At 35.8% G+C, this 12819-nt stretch overlaps 1 long non-coding RNA gene across 1 annotated transcript in view; it reads right to left on the reverse strand.

Annotated features, from left to right (window-relative positions):
- Nucleotides 1-8981, reverse strand: part of LOC126974609 (uncharacterized) — a 40060-nt gene extending 31079 nt beyond the window's left edge. Inside the window, exon 1 of the long non-coding RNA XR_007731551.1 lies at nt 8744-8981. This is a non-coding gene — a long non-coding RNA (uncharacterized LOC126974609). The remainder of the gene's footprint in view (nt 1-8743) is intronic.
- Nucleotides 8982-12819: the final 3838 nt, after the last annotated feature.

Raw genomic sequence — 12819 nt, forward strand, 5'->3', positions numbered from 1 at the left:
AATTGAAGTATTTCTTTATGAATAAAGGTGACGAGCAAGCCTAAGGAATGTGAAAAATGCGCTCTTCACTTTGAGACACATCTGAATCAACTATAAACTAAGGCTCGGTATCCACCAAAGCGGAGAGGAGAGGAGATGTATTTTGATAGCCAATCATTTCGTTATTTCCACATCTCCTCTCCGCTTAGCTTCGGTGGAAATGGATCAAGCGGAGAGCAGAAGTATCATTTTCCATAGAATTTTGTGCCGCGTCCAGCAGTCAAGCGGCGGCGGCGCGGCCTAGCGGAGATGCATGTCTCTTTCTTTATTTCTCTTTGGTGGATACATACATCATATAAGCTGCTATAGGTAAGGTTTAAGTCAAACTTAATATAACAGTAACACTGAGTTTAACATAGACTGCGGAATGTGTTGCACCATCGTATTCATTGGCATTTTTGTGTCTGTTTTCTTTGTTGAATTTTCCGCCACTTCGTAAAGGGTTGAGCTAATGGGAAGAAGGTGCAAGAATCTCATTGCCACTCTTTTAAATCAACATTTTCTACTTTAACAGGTAACTAAGTCCTTACAATTAATATTAAAAACTATACACTAAAAACCAGGCAATCCCTTTCAGCTGTTGAGTAAGGGCCTTCGAACGTACAACTATATTTGTTCCTGTACAGAACTGTATCAACAATTCTATGTCAATCACGTGTAAATGAATATGTGTTTAAATTCAGGATATGATCTAGCGATTCATTGATTTAGTAGTAGCCCCAGCACCAACTGGAGTAACTTGGTCATGAGAGGCTAGAGTGTGGACGCAATTTGCTTCCTACACCAGCCATCTTCCGAGTGCCCAAGCCACTAAGATCATTCCTTCAGGACGCTTACCATCATGGCGGGTGGCTCTAAAACAGCTGGTATATTAAGTGCGGTAAAATATAATTATTTTCTTTATGTTAAGTCCTCGAATGGTCACCACGTACCGGAAGACGTAGTGTAGGCCCCCCATAAGTTGGATCGATGAACTGGTCAAAATTGCCGGAATCTATCGATCGTCATGGCGATCTTTGCGGAAGGCTTTTGTCCAGCAGTGGACGTTTTCCGGCTAACATGGTGGTAATAAAGGAGAGTAAATGATACAAATGGAACAGTACCTGGGTAAAGCGGTGAACGTTAATAACCCTTTCATCTCAGCCTCATCGGATTGGAGCATGTGTGACGAGATACTGCACGTAAATTAAATAAGACACATTCTGACCACAGATTGTAGTGTCGGTAAATTAAACTCTCCCTTAAGGTACTAGGTTAACAAACATCCGAATGTAAATAACAAGACCTACAGTAACAAGGAAAATTGCTGGTACAAAATTATACCCATTGATTATAGCTTATATGGGTATAGCTCAGTGGTTAGTGACCCTGTCTACTGAGCTAGAGATCCCGGGTTCGAATCCCGGTAGAAGCAAACATTTATATGACGAATAGGAATGTTTGTAGCTTAACTCTTAAACTAATAAACGGATTTTAGTGTAGATTACTTCACGGAGTCCAACTTGAGAGATAGGATAGTTTGCGTTTCGATTTGGGACCCATAATTATTTTTATTTCCAACATTTGTTTTGTATGGACATATTTTCTGTGAGAGAATCTATTGACGCACGGTTTGACAGTTCAGCTGTGAAACAATTTCATTATAACACTTTATTTTTATTTATTTATTTACTAATAATCCAATAGCTTTATATACCATTACAATAGACTTACAAATAATTTTAAAATATGCCAATTTAGGATTAAGAATAATAGTTACAAAACTTTAATAGGTATACATCTGTTATTTAATGCTAATATTATTACATACGTTAATAATAATATTATTTAAGAGGTGTGTGTGTATAGTGTAGGTGAGTGAGGGTCTGGGTGATTGAGTGTTTTCGTGTTTATGTTATACAAATTTATTTTCGTGTGTTTTAAGTATTGAGATTTCGTGTAAAAAGCGTTACTTAGACGTAGCAAAAATGTCAGTACCTGCATACTCGGTCTTATATAGGTATGTTATACGTTTTAAAATATTGTTCTGGGCATAATTTGTAGTTACTTGGGGGACGTGAAACAAGGAAGTGTGACGGGTTCTGTAGTCCGGTACGCTTACATAGATTCTAATAATTCCGAACAGTCTATAAGGTTATTCCATAACATATGGAGTAACAGTAAATCGCTTTTTTTCCGCCGTATAAACAGAGGTTCCATTCTAAAGCGTACACAGACATCATCATAGGTGTCGAAATGAGAGTAATCCTTGAAGCACAAGAATCTGACAAACTTCTTCTGTATAGACTCAATCTTGTTTATATGTACTGCATAGTGAGGTGACCAAATACATGATGCATAATCAAGGATACTCCTTACGTATGTTGAGTACAGAGTTTTTATGCATGTTATATTTGTAAAAGATCTACATGTACGTTTGATAAATCCGAGTCGTTTAAGAGCTCCATTAGTTATAATTTCAATGTGTTCAGACATAGTTAATTTAGAGTCCAGTGTAACACCAAGATCCCGAACTGACTTTACTTCTTTTATTAAGGAGTCACCTATCTTGTACGAAAATTTAATCAGACATTTTTGCCTTGTGAATGATATTTTTTGGCATTTGCTGCCATTTATACATATACGATTCTTGGTGTAATATACTGCTAGATTATTCAAATCCTTTTGTATGAGATGACAGTCTGCAGTTGAATCAATGGCATAGTATTTTTTTTTATCATCTGCATACATCAAGAAACGTGTGTGTTTAAAACAGGTAAATATGTGAAATAAGTATGCGTTATACAGCAATGGTCCTAAAATAGATCCCTGTGGAACTCCAGATAACGCATATATAAAATCACTTTTGGCACCACCCAGAACTACAGCCTGTCCTCTGTTTATTATGTAGGAGTAAAGCCATCTATGTAAATCACCTCTTATACCAAGTGCATATAAATTTTTTTGCAGAATAATGTGATCCACGCGGTCAAAAGCCTTTTCAAAATCCGTATAGATAACATCCGCCTGTTTTCCTTTACTCATTTTATCGACAGTGTAATTAACAAGCACAGACAAGTTTGTAACAGTAGAGCGCCTCTTCATGAAACCATGTTGTTCTGGTGGTATAAATTTATGTACGAGAGGTGTAATACGCTTCTGTATTACAATCTCGAAAATTTTTGCCATCGAGTTGAGGATTGATATAGGTCTGTAGTTAACGATCTGGTTTCGTTGTCCAGTTTTGTATATTGGCACAATGAGGGCCTCTTTCCATTTTGCAGGGAACTCTCCGTAACGATTAACAGACAAGGTAACTATAATTGATAAAGGTAAAGCTAAAGTATCGGCACAATTTTTAAGAAACACTGGAGGTATTCCATCACTGCCCACGCCCTTATTTAATTTGAGTGATTTCAGAATGCGTTTTATTTCATATACATCTACTGATATTTTCGATATAAGTTCGTTGTTTAGGCAACCCGATGGAAGTTCATAATCATCATAGGAATCTGCGGGATTTTCAAAAACACTTTCGAAGTGTTGACTAAAAGCAGAGCATATCTCGGTCTCATTATTGAAATCTTTTCCGTTGTATGACATAGTGTTAGGATGACCTATATTACCCGTTCTTAGGGATTTAACGTATGACCATAAACGGGTAGGATCTTTATTGATATATTCTTGCATACGATCGATATAAAATTTATAACATTTTTTTTGTAAAAGTTTTTGTCTTGAACGAAGTAAGCAAAATTCATCGAAACCTGCGGATTTTTATATTTTTTCCATTTTTTGTGAAGTTTTAATTTATCTTTTACCACGTGTATAATTGCTCTACTATACCAGCATGGAATTTTTTTTTGATGATTTATTTGTAATTCTAGGTGTGAACAGAGCTATCAGATCATTAATCTGCTTATAGAATATATCAAGTATGTCGTTGATGTTGTCTCCTAGTAGAGTGTTGTGCCAGTTTATTTTGGAAAGGCCTTCATTTATTTCAATAAAGTTTGATCTATGAAAATTAAAGCGAGTGATAGATTTATTTTTCAAAAATTTTATATTAAGATCAGTTGTGTCTATTTCTAAGGACGGGTGATAATTATCTTCTGGAACGAGTGACTGCTTAGCTCTCAGTATATCAATTTGGAAATTGCAACATGAGGAAGCATATTTTGCGAAATAATTCGTGATGTTATGAAATATTATTCACACATTCATAAAAAACAGTATTTTATTTATTATCTACAGAACAACGTCTGCCGGGTCAGCTAGTTGTAATAAATATATTGTTGTCTTGTACAACCGTAGCACAGAATATGCCTCGTTTGGGGCAAGATAATTAATTGTGTAAAAGTGTGTCAATATTATTAAAATATTTTTGTTAAGACGAAGTCTCAAATTATTCAAGTAAGACACGAGTGTGTTTTAAATAGTCATCTAACCATTACTATGTCATGATAAAAATAGTTAATTAAAACAAAACTAATCTTATAACTATGTCGGAGAATTAGAATATAAAAGTAATATGGCCTGTATGATTATATTCTACTCTGTGTATTGGGCTGAATTGATGGCGAATGTCATCTTTCAAAGTTTGTTTGAAGTTGTCACTGTGTACGTCACTGTCGCTGACGTGATTGAAGTAAGTTATTATTGTCCATCAGTAGAGCGCTCATTGAAAAGTCGCATTCGTCCTCAAGCTAGCACCCGCGCCGGTTGTGCGCACTGATCGACTTAAATAACATGGTGGATACCAACACCGTGACGCCCGATTTTAAATCCAAATAAATCTCCGAATAAATTTACAATACTTTGATTACATTAAATTAAAACTATCGTCACGGGGAAGTGTACCAAGAATACTGGCAGAATTTCCGAGCTGAATAGCTAGGCTGATCTGTTGACCGAAATAGCTGCCAGCGCTTGGGCTTCCAGTAGCCCTATTGAGGCGCGTAGACAGTACTTCTTACGTTCTTTAGGCCTCTGGGCCTCGACACCAAACGACACAAAGATGTAAGACTCACTGAGATTGACTTATTTGCGACGCTTGCTGTCTTCGGCAGTCGAAGCAGCAGCACCAGCACCAACTGATGTAACTTGGACATGAGAAGGAGCCAGAGTGTCGACGCATGTCGCGTCCTACACCAGCACCCTTACTCGTGCCTAAGCCGCCAGAGTCGTCAAGCCATCAGCACGTTTGCGATTACGAGGGGTGGTAACCATTTGGCTCTTAAACTGCTGGTATATGAAGAGCGGCAAATGCCCTACGTAATATTATTATTATATAACCACCTTTTCAATTTCTGCGATGAAATTACAGTTCCTGTCTCAACTATCCGACTTTTCTATTCGTTGAGCAAAATTGCTGTTAATATTAATTAGGAACTTATTTATACACATATTATCTCTACATATTATTACAAAACAAAGTCAAATAATAAAGTAGGTTCCAAAATAGGCACCTCTCTTAAAATAATATATTTATGCTACTCTAAGCCTTTGGTAATGTTTTTTATTGCATACCTTATTGTTCAACATTTGTTATGTTACAGAAAATATATTGAGAGAAGAAATGATATTATTATTTTTAAAATATTTGTGAATTCCAGTTGTTACCATTGGGAGGATTTTTGGACCTTTGCACAGGATGCCGGCTAGATTATGGGTACCAAAATGGAGCTTATATCGACCGTGATGCAGTAATGTGTAAGCATTTTTGTATTTCTGTCAGAAGTACGCCATAGCTATTGAAATTCCTGGGCAAATGAGACTTAACATCTTATGTCTCAAGGACACGAGCACTATTGTAGTGCCGCTCAGAATTTTTGGGTTTTTCAAGTATCCTGAGCGGCACTGCATCAGCTCGTCTCATCTCGTCCCTTTTTGTCATAAAAAAAAATCAGCATCACTGAGAACTTGTATAACCTTCAACTGTAGTAGTATCTAGTTTTGGAAATAGAAAATACGCATTTTCAACTGTTCAATAATGGCTGTTGTGGAAGAGACAGAAATACAGTAGTTTCGCCTGCTAATATACTTTATATACAACTCTATAAGTCAGCACCAACCACAATAGGTACAGACCCCATAGTATATCGTTGGAAAGGTCAAGAACTTATCAAGATGGCCTCTCATCAAGTTGAGAAAAGCTTAACATCGTTGAGTTTATGTTTTTAGATGATCGGCATCAAAAGCAATTCAGGTTCAAACATTTCCCATAGAATTGAAAAGTGTTTTGTTCACCAGAAACTCGCTAACAATATTCATTTGGAACGAATTGGTATGTTTACATTGTTAGCCACACGCTTTTGTTTGTAAACAAACAATCAGCTGTTTTCACGTTTTTCAGCGACCTGTTTCTCCCGAACCCGAATTTATTCAGAAAAAACAAGCATATCAGCGAAATCTTATGCATATACGTGCAAGAGACGTGTATGCATACGGTCGAGCGTATTGTCCCTAGATAGTAGATCTGTAATAGTTTACTGTCAACGAGCTGACCCGACAGACGCTGTTCTGTCAATAGAAAAAAAATTATGCACCTAAGTATTCGGGAATAATGCAGTCTAAAGCCATCGGAAATTAATGATTTTATAATATGTAGTAATAAACTGATAAAGATTAATATGGTAGGAAACGAAAATAGTCCATTCGAATTTGGAATCTGACATTTATATATGATTGTTCATTGAGCTTTCTCATTTTGGCGCCAATACATTGTACAATATTTTGCGATATTAAATTGGAGTGGGGTGATAAAGAGAACCGAATCGCTGTGATTGCATTACACATAGTAGGTATGGAGCCAAATGCAATTTTTAAAACTCTCCATACGCTTGTTAATAGTAATAGGTTTGTGTAGTGGGATATTAATAGGTACAATGAGACCTCCTTTGTTTGTGACAGAAAAAGATCTAGCCGTCACGTAGTGTTCGTACGAAAAAGGTGTTCAAAGCAGTAAGGGAAAGAATTCGAAGAAATCCTGTCCGAAAGCAAAATATTTTTTCTCGGGTGATGAAGATAGCACCTAGAATCATGTCGCGTATTTTAAAAGATAAGACTTATGACTTATGATGCAGCCTATAAGAGGCGTACTGGTAATTTCTTAACTGATAATTTAAAAAAGAATAGGGTGGTAAAATCGAAACAACTACTGAAGTGGTACGTAAAGGGAGGTCACAGAAATTTTTTGTTACGGATGAGAGAACATTTTTACAAGTGAGCAACATTTTATCAAACAATATGGCCGTATTTATGCTCAAAGCCATAAGGAAACTTCCTAATTAGTCGACAGAGTGCAACTTGAGCACCATCCGACTTCAGTGATGGTTTGGTGGGGTATTAGCTATGAAGGAGTGACTGAGCCATACTTTTGTGAAAGATGTATCAAAACATCGGCACTAGTTTACCACGATCCCATTCTTGAGAAAAGTTCAATAACCAAGAATGTTCCTTCCAGCGAGACTCTGCGCCGGGTCATAAAGCTCGGTCTACGCAGTCCTGGTTGGAAACGAACGTTTCGGACTTCATCGGAGCTGAAGACTGGCCGTCTAGTGCCGATCTTAATCCGCTGGATTATGATTTATGGTCAGTTTTACAGAGTACGGCTTGCTCTAAACGCCATGAAATTTGGAGTCCCTAAAACAATCCGTACGATTGGCAGTGAAGAATTTTCCCATGGAAAAAGTGCGTGGTTCTATTGATAACTGGCCTCAATATTTAAAGGACTGTATTGCAGCCAATGAGGACCATTCGAGTAAGCTTTTTATATTTTAAATTGTTTTATATTTATATATTAAACTAACACACTGTAAAAGTAATAAATGTTACTTGCAATAGATTTCTTTTTCTTTGTTTCACTATTTATGACAAGACTAGGAAAAACACTAAAACAAATATGTTTAAACAGCTTTTACATTACCGCTTTATAACTGCCAATTTTTACAGTATTAATATAGTAGTAATACAGTAGGTATGGATATTTTTGTAGAGCTTTATAAGATAAACAATTCCACCATACATTATTTTGTTATATCGGCTTATTTTTTTCCAACACTTCCAAGAAATATCGTTAATGTAAAAAAATATAAAAAAAAACTTAACAAATTATATATTAAAACCTTCCTCAAGAATCAAGCTATCCATTGATGAAATCAGCATAACAATCGGTGCAGTAGTTTTTGAGTATATCGCGAACAGACAGACGCGGCGGAGGACTTTGTTTAAAAATATGTTTTGATTATGTATTGATCTGTTAGTGGAATCGCCGCCTCCGTGGACCTTTTACGATCCTTACATTGACATTCACTTTGTGCATTTGTGTAGTTAATCAACTTTCATCCGTGCCAAGGCGGTCCCTCACTGCTATGGATAGTAAAATAGGGGATTTTAATATCAAGTATCGGACAGATCCAAATGCGCCAAATGTTTTATCTCCTTAACCTTGGAGATGAAAAGAGATTTGTTGGCCTCTCTACAGAATGGTATGGTAAATGGTTTTGCATTTAGAGTTGGCTGGAAACTCCAACCAACCCAGTTACTCCAGAGTTCAGAACCTTCCTAGGATCTTATTAGACTCGGGGCGATCTCATATTATCGACGATTTGAGCTCGTTGGTCGGCCACTCCTGTACATTTCAGGATAACACGAGTGTCTATTTTGTCTTCAACTAGAGGCTGCGCTTAGGGCTATTCGTTTAAGGTAAATGGTCTGTACTTACTATAAAGGTCGACGCGGAATCTTTGACGCTGGAAAACTAGCCCGTCGTAGATCCCTTATGCAAAAGTAGCTTCAGATAGGCTATGAAACTCAAACAGTAAAAAAAACACTGGCACTCTAAGCAAACGGAAAACCATTACATAAAAACCTTACAAATTCGTAAAATTCAAAGTAAATATCAAACCAGAATTCAAAATTCCAGAAACAATAATTTTCCAGGATTTAAATAGCGAAGGTGGGTCATTACTCAACTCCGCCCCTTCACGAAAATCTCCTCGCAAAACTCTTGGCTCCACCCTGAATTTGGACTCGAAATCATTGCAACTGCCAACATCAGGAACGTAAAATAGTTCTTGAACATTGGTAATACGGATGAGGTTACGAGCGTGGAGGTTTTAGTGTTCGAATTGAGTCCGAGCCTAACCGGTCGTTCCCAATTGCAAGTAATTAGGGACATTTTGTTTCCGAGACGGTATTTCATATTTTTTTGAGGACGAATTTCTTGGGATGAGGTATTTTGCGACGTGGATGAGGTAATATTGGAGGGTGCAATTTATATTTTCTACCTATAGAATTAGTATCAGTACTGCATCAAATTATTCAATCCAATTCAAAAATATATTTATTTATTAACGCTATTATTATTATTAACCTTAATGTTATGTGCATAAAGGTTTAACCATTTATCAAAAAATATAAAAATCTAAAGCACAAAAAAATTGAGTTATGACTAGTAGATAAATCTCTATAGTTAAAAAGAATTCACTTATGTATTTACTTGAAAGTGGTACAATTTTTTGTTTAACTTATGTTTGGTAAAGAAATTTTATTAAATATTGACAATTGAAAATTTTTATGCCGATTTATTGGCGAATTGTGCTTTGGAATTACCAATTTTGTATATGTAACCACGAATCATATAAAAAATTTCATGTCATTTTACTTCATTAACCCTCTTTTGTTTGCATTTTGATATTTTTTATGTTAGCAATCAAAATATGAAAGGCTTAACTTAATGCGAAATGTCAATCCATTCATCTCCCACTTTGACATAATAGAACGAGAGTTTCAAGCCGTTTGTTGTGAAATATACTATTTCAAATTTTTTAGAATTTCTTGTAATAAATGAGTTATAAGTCGAACATAGAATAAATTATTTATTACTGTTTGAAATGATGGTTCGCTGCCTTGTTGTAATTCATTGACTTGAAAAATCAAACTGATACAGAAAAAATGGCAATTGACCCAGCGACGATTGAACCTGCTACCCGTAGGTCAATAGAGACAGGCATACCATGGCCGAACGGGCCGTCAAACCTTTCTAAATAAATAAATTTGCCAATTTTGCGCCTTTACGCAAAATAATAGGTCCTTACTAAATTAATTTACGTACGATACAAGATACCCAAATTTTTGTATGTCTGTCTTTATGGCAGTGCCGGCTAATATCCGAAACGGCATGACGCAATTTAACTAGTAGATAGAGTTATCTTTTAAAGAGTTTTGAATTTTTAAGCCTCCTTGTACACTTTGAAAACTAAATTATACTTCTACGAAAAAATATACCATTGTGTTTCATCCTACTATTATTTATTTGGTTTCAAAAACTATCAAGCCTGGTCAACGTGTCCGCAACGTAGTTTTTTGAAAATTTGTGAGACCTTTGTTACTCTTTTGCAAAGTGCATCACCAAATTAACCTCTCATCAATTAACACACCTAGATATTAAATGTGTGGGACTCGTGCAACTGTTTTGAGCATTTCTTATTATTAAATATATTAAAAGCTATAAGTAAGTAAAATATATAAGTTATATTAAAAGCTATTTTTTTTGTTAATATATACTGAGAAGTTTATTTTAAAGCCATTGTGCTATTATACTAAATCCTTCCTAGAAACACAAACTACATCACTCCATGATTTTGCATAAAATATCACAGTAGTGTCATCTGCCAAGGTGCTTGCATTCCATGGAACAAAGGTCATTTATGTAGGTCAAGAAGAGCGTGGGTCCTAAAACACTTCCCTAAGGTAACGGATACTTACTAAACTACTAGTGTGTTGGCCCATACTTATCCCTTGTCTTTGACTATCAAGATAAGAATATAACTAGTTTTAAGCCAAGCCTCTATTTCTAAGCCTTTCAAGTTTCGTGAGAAGTATTGGCTGGGAAAGAGTATTAAAAGCCTTGGTTAGATCCAGGAAAACACCAGCGCACTTGTATTTATCATCCATTTTTGTAGTCACTCAATCAGAAAAATCATTTACTGCGTCGTCCGTGGATCTATCCCTGCGGAAACAATAGTGATTTTTGGCCAATATCTCATAAGACTCCGATATTTTACTATATTATAATTATGTAATAAATTAGTTTCACTTAATGCCGCAATTTCGTGAGACGTGAGAACCTACTATTATCTCTTTTAAACACAAAATTTGGTGATAAGCGCCACCTACTTGCTCTAGGATATATTAAAAACTTATATAAGTGGTTGGGATATATAACATTATTTCTGTACTTCTTATAAAACATCTATAATATCTTATTAGAATACGTATTTATACCAATCTGAACTATTGTTATTTCATTGTTTTGAGCAACCGGAAGGTAAATCGACAGGAACCTCTTTATGCCTTCTCCAAATTTTCGACATCCATGTTGTTATTATTCACGTTATGACCGAGGTGAAATATTTAGGATTGTTTTTCATTTATGGCAAGAAAACCGGGGAGAGTTTTTGCGCTGGCAATCTTAAATGCACTTCTTTCGAATTTATACTTTGTTGTACTCGGCGAAGGAATGTGGTTCGGCCATGGGCCATTAAGATTGACCATTATATCATTTTCGCGATGCTTAGAAATGAGTAATTAATGCTTTTAATTGTTTTGAGGAGAATTATTGTCTGGCTATTTTAATACCTGACTAAATTGCTGCGAGGCCCACTGCATTATAGGAAACAGAATAATTAATAACGGTAAATGCCTAGAATCGTGAAAATTTTCCTGAAAACACCTAATTTTTCAAATGACTGGTGTAAAAACCCAACAGAAACCAACTATTTGTACCCTTTTCAAAATTAAAATTAATTACGCCTGGGCCGCATTATACAGTCAAAATAACCATTTACCTAACTACATAGAAAATAGAAAAATAAAACAATAAAAGCAACTGTGTCGTTATAATGAAACTATACTACAAGTGAAACCTTTTAATATCAGCATAATACCCAAAGGATAAAATATATAATTTATACCTAGTCTTGCCAAAAATACTGAAACAAAAAATATAAAATTTCTAAAGTTAAATAACATTTACTACTTTTACAGTGTGTAAGTTTAATACATAAATATAAAACAATTTAAATTATGAAAAAACTGACCATTAATAATCCAGGGGATTAAAGATCGGGACTAGACGACGGCCAGACTTCAGCTCTGATGCAGTTCGAAACGTTCATTTCCAACCAAGACTGCGTAGGCCAAGCTTTATGACCCGGCGCCGAGTCTTGCTGGAAGGAACATTCTTGGTTATTGAACTTTTCTCAAGAAGGTATCTTGGTAAGCTTGAGCCGATGTTTTGATACCTTTTTCACAAAAGTATGGCTCAGACATTCCTTCATAGCTAATACCCCACCAGACCATCACTGAAGTCGGATAGTGCCCACGTTGCACTCTGTCGACTAATTGGGAAGCTTCTTAGAGCTTTGAGCATAAATATGGTCATTTTGTTTGTTAAAATGTTGCTAAATTGTATAAAATTTCTCATCCGTAAACAAAATTTTTCTGTGACCTCCCTTTGCGTACCGATTCAGTGGTTGTTTCTATGTTTTTTTAAATTATTAGTTACCAAAGGACCAGTACGTCTCTTATAGGCTTAGATTTCTTCGAATTCTTTCCCTTACTGCTTTGCCCACCTTTTTCGTACGAACACTACATGGACGGCCAGATCTTTTTCTGTCACAAGCAGAGGAGGTCTCGTTGTACCTATTAATAGACCGGAATACAAACATTTAAATAATACCAAGCGTATAGTGATTTTTCAAAATTGCATTTGGCTCCATACCTACTTTGTGTAAT

This window comes from Leptidea sinapis, chromosome 33 (assembly GCF_905404315.1).
Source record: "Leptidea sinapis chromosome 33, ilLepSina1.1, whole genome shotgun sequence".
NCBI classification, from domain to species: domain Eukaryota; kingdom Metazoa; phylum Arthropoda; class Insecta; order Lepidoptera; family Pieridae; genus Leptidea; species Leptidea sinapis.